Raw genomic sequence first — 5,605 nt, 5'->3', positions numbered from 1 at the left:
AATAGTATTCGAGCTCAGTGTAGCGAGAAAGATGGCTTAACGCCAGATCGAGTGGGAGAGAATCGCACAGTCGATTGCGCATGGCGACGCGTCGCCACACCGTACACACTACTGCATATAGACTGTATATATATACCATCGTATATCGTCACGACGCCACGGCATGCGTCGCCACGCCAGAAATCGGTTTTACGTGCGGCTATAGATGTTTCACATCAAAAGAAAAAACATTAATAGTAGTCTGGCCGCAAACGAACACAGAATACGAACACCTTTACAAGTTGGCAACGCTGCTTAACATATTGTATAGTGTAATCTGTAGGAACGGCAATAGTTAGTAACTCATCAAAAGTTTCGCGCCGCGATGACGCTAATCTTTGTTCTTGGGAACGTTTATCATTATGAAAATGACGACACTGCAAAGCTTTCTACACTCATAGCCTCAAATTAAGACTTTCTTCTATAATTCTACATTGAGAACAAAAATCGCATGGAAACGAGGAAAGAACCCTAATCCCTAGGCAACTTGAGTTGACATATTTGTATACCTACTTAATTTAGTACCTTTAGTATGAGTTTTTACGTTTTTACAATAATGACTATTTTGGTATTTGTTTACGTATTTGCCCATACATTTCCAGTCAGCGCCCCTAGCAGATTGTATCAGAACTGATTGGAAATGTATGGGAAATACGTAAACATAAACATAAAAGGTATTTTTTGTAAAAAACATTATAAAATATATTATGAAAGGTTCGAATTGAAAATAAAAATGTAACGACTATTGACTCATCTGATGTTCTTCTTTGTACAAGTCAATTGGCAAGATTTGAACTGTTCTTAATTTGTGTTTGTATTCCACGCAAATCAGCAGGGTTTAGTATGGTACCATTTTTTCAACAGACAAATCTATCTTTTGACGCTTTATAATTATTGTTGCTATTGAAATACTATTATCCAACTTATCAACCTTTAAATATTAAAATGATCGTTCAAAAATTATTTACCTTTGCATTGACGAACCGCCTGACGAACAAAGATCACAATACTGATCTGATACGGAGGGTTCCGGATTCGATCCGGCTAGGCAAATATGAAAAAGATAATTTCTGTTCTAACTTTGGGTGTGTATGTGTATTCCTTTACCTATATGTGTCCATGACTCTCACTCTCTCAAGGAATCCTAATGTGGGACTGTATAGTCTGATTCATAATTAGGTGTCCAAAATGTAAACAAAGGTGTTGACCTATCAAGAAAATACAGACTATAAGTGTATAACGCATCTCCCTCTCTTTAAAAAAGAAATTATAATTCACAACATATTTCGCTTTCGCTTTGTTGTACATAACGTCATTGTAGTATGTTCTTTGTAGACAGTCACTTTCCTAAGTTGAAAGCGGTCACGATTCACAATGAAGACTCATTGTTCACGCAAGTATAAGCGCTATGCTGCCACAACGCACCTACTTTGAAACTCACGATACGGAGTTGTAGAAATGAAGTGCTTTGAAACGAACAGTGCTTTAGTGTTCAGTACTTCTTACCATAGACAAGGAGGCCACTTTATGACGTATTGATTTGTCAAATAAACTTTTTTTCATACAATATCCAATATGTACGTACCTACTAGAAATTATTCTATACTTAGTCCATAAAAATGTAACAATTTTTGGTCATTGCAAAGTCAGAGGACGCAATTTTATTTTTTGGATGGCAAGAGAGGGTTTGTGTAAAACTACAACCGAGTTTTAGCTTTACACTAACTCAGTCGGCATCTTGAAATATCCTTTTATACGCCTTATCAGCCAAACTATTTGTCCCATAAAAAATTGAAGAACAAAAAACAACAGCTTGTTTTAGGTTTTCAATTCAAACCTCATTACCTCTAATCTTCAAGGTATCATTTTTGTAATTTGAATAGGTATTTACATTTTCAACGCTGACGAAGTTTGTGTCGGCTTATTTTAGACATTTTATTGTGAATAAACTTAAAGAGGTAAAGATTTAATTCATATCTCAAAGATTGCCAATGTAATACAGGTACGCATTTCACTTATAATATTTATCTACTCAGAAAAAGAGACAATAGTTTCATTCACTTTCCATTCAGTTATTGCCAATCACTATTACAGTAAACAGTACTAAAGGTTCATTCAAACTAGTTCATTCTGGATGTAATTGTTGAGCGCGGTCGGTTCACTTCACGAGCTCCTGCTCTTGGAGACAATGCACAATGTGGGGCTCATTGTTCACGCTCTAAACGTTACTGTTTGTAAACGTCAGACCTACTTAGAAACTGCGTTTGTCGCGAGTGGTTCCGCGACGAATAGTACTTTTAAACATCTTCTATAAACATAACCCGTCCTTGGCAGTCGGGTAAAAAGGAGAAGGATCTTAATTCGAATGTAATATTATCATTACTATTTTGATGGTGGAAAACCGATCGTGGTTCGACACCGGCGGCAACAGCGCCAGAACCTATTTTGGCTTTACAAGAGAGCAATGTTAAGCCTGCCTGTGTTGTAGTTTGAAATGTATCATAAAGGGCAGATAAGACAAACTTAAGAGACAAAACAGAAAGAGTTTAAAAGAAAGTGTGGCCGACCTCCGGTCAGATTCCTAAAGGGTTCGACTACAGATGTACGAGTACATGGGTGGCAGCGACCATAAGGTAGACTACGTTGTCAATTACTTCTTCATTACCAATACCTTGCTACTTATATCTATATATATAAGATATTATATCAGAATGGTTAATAACTTACCTGGCCGGGGATCGAACATAGGACTTTACACACTTGCTACACTACACAATGCAGGAGTCTCATTGTTCACGCAGAACGTACGTCACAAAGAACACATTGAAAGGCGGGTAGGCGATATGCGACTGAACAGATGCAGTACGACGAACTAACTTCAAAGTGGTTTGATGTCATTCAGTTCGTATGTTCCTGGTTTTACAAACAAGATGAGAAGGACATGGAATGGTGTTCATTATTTTTAGGGTTCCGTGCCCAAAGGTTAAAAACGGAACCCTATAACTATGCCTCCGATGTCTGTCCGTCTGTCCGTCCGTTACAGGCATCTTTTGAACCGTAATATACAGACACTTGATTATTTTACAATGTATATATAATGGTAGCCGCTGTGACAACAAATACTCAAAATAAAAAAGTTGAATATAAAAGGAGGTCTAAATATAAGAAATCAACGCCCAGAAGTTACCACTAATGCCATCTGTGTTCACATCATCACGTAACACATCGGTAGTAATACGGAACTTCCAATATATGTTGTTACTTGCTACATTTATTTACATATTTCGTACGAAATATTTGTGAGAGAATAAAATAAATATATATGTATAAGTTAAGCAATCCATTATTTAAATTAGAAATATTATTATAACTCAATAATAATTGTAAACTTAGAATTCTAATAACATTTTCTATGACAATATAATTAATGTGACACCATTGTTACTTATTGTTACGTAACAAATATTAAAAATGAAAAATAATGAACATATGGTGGTACGGAAGCCTGCGTGTGCGTGTTCGACTCCTACTTAGCCAATTATTAAGATTTTGTGCATTGTTTGCTTTTAGGAACAGTATTGTTGTTCTATTTATAGGATAATTTGTCCTCAGGGGTTGTCCCTGTAGTTCCGGGACCAGAATAGGGCTACGGTATCCCCTGCCTGTCGTAAGAGGCGACTAAAAGGGGGCTTCCGGGGTTGCGAACAGCAAGAGTGGGAGCTCGAACCGCCCGGCCAGCAACCCCGGGATGGACGGCGGTATGTGTGGTCGCATACCGTCGTGAACACCAGATGGTGTGGTGAGTTTCAAGCTCACCTGGGCGGAGCCCGACGGGGCAACGCGCCAAGTGGCCTCCGGTTGCGTTCCGTTGGAGATCCCGGAGTCCTCTACGCAGCGCCGAGGACGGCCACCGGGGGGGTTTTAGTGCGGTAAGAATCCCACATAACCCCGTGCCGCTCCCACGGCATAGGGTACCTTTTGAAGGTTTCCCCCTCGTCAACAAGAAAAAAAAAAAAAAAAAAAGGGGTAGCAGTGTATCTGCGTTGATAGTCAGTATTGTTATTGTTAATAGAATTACCTATTTCTGACCTATATCAGTTCAGGTACCCACCACAAGACTTGTATTCAAGAGCGTAACTTTGTTAAGAGAGTCCGCTAGTACCTATCAGTTTTTTTTTCTCATCCTATGCACCCACTTTTATACGCCTTATATGTGGAGTTTGTTACAAAATATCCATGAATATTAACCTTATAGACCTGTTATAAGACATGTCTTTGGATAACACAAACCATGCACCAAAAACAATATGAAAGCTTCCTTCGAACAGAAAGCTATTTACAATCTCGACGTCTTAGACCCTAAGAACTCAAACGCTGTCCATATTGCATGCCTTCAAGTTACCAGATAACTCAACAACAGATGCCAACAAGATGCTCGTGTAAGACGCCTTTGTCTTATCTTCATAAAGCCTTATTGCTGAAGGGTATCGCATGCCAGCATTTTACAAGCCAATCTACTTCGTAAGCAAATAGTGACTTGCCGTACTTACTAGTGGCACAATTTTAAGTAGGTAAGTAACTGGGAATAATATAGGGTAGTAATTATAATCTAATATTATATTATCCCGTAGTTTAACAATTTTAATTCAGATAAAATGCTTTTAGATTAGGCATGTGTTATTTTTACTGTCTTTCAGTCTGTATAGGTAGGTAGGTAAAAAGGCCGCTTGATGGCAAAACATGAAACCATGTTTCAATTTAAAATTGTAAATAAAAAGTAATTTAACCATTTTGTAGTTTCACGCGTAATTCTTAGATTTATTTGTAAATTTATCTCGAAAATACAGGTATATTGTTATAAAAATAAACACACTATAAAAAAGTAAATATAGGTACCTAATTGTACAATTTATAAGACCAATTTTCTAATTTATTTTCTCTGTGGCTAGAAATAGTGGGCTTCAATCGACCATAACCGTATTGTGTAACTTTAAACTTTATTGAAATTGTACACAATACTACACTTTACGGTATTGGACTTTCATCTTTCGCGTTATTTTAATTGTTCGCAATAGTTTCCGTGCCATCTGTATAATATGCAGATCATACCTAATAAATAGTCTATCTATTAAACTAACAATATTATTTGGAACCTCGTAGGTAAGTACTTGTTTTATTTTGTATTATATTAACATACTAGTAAGTATCCATACCATTACCATTATATTTTATTGAAACTATTTTTCATGAAGCTTCTATATCGATAGCAAATCAAATAAAAGTCAGCGATATTCATGAAACTGCGCAGTATTGTCGAAGTATAAAGCGTTTTGTTTCGCGATAGTTTGCGACAATGCTATTGTGTAACTTTTAGTTTTATCGAAATTTTCACACAATACGATGCTTTCGAAAAGTCATGGCATCGACCGTTTTAAATAAATTAGATTTGAGTAAACACTTATTTCTTTGTAGATATATGGTAATCATCGTCAAAGAAATTATTTTCTTTGCTGCCTAGCTATACTACTAGGTAGTTGGCAAAAGATAAAAAATTGTAAAAAGCCGT

This window comes from Epargyreus clarus, unplaced genomic scaffold (genome assembly GCF_041222505.1).
Source record: "Epargyreus clarus isolate Ecla_fem2 unplaced genomic scaffold, WU_Ecla_fem_2.2 ptg000005l, whole genome shotgun sequence".
Lineage (NCBI taxonomy): Eukaryota > Metazoa > Arthropoda > Insecta > Lepidoptera > Hesperiidae > Epargyreus > Epargyreus clarus.
This window is presented reverse-complemented; position numbering follows the sequence as displayed.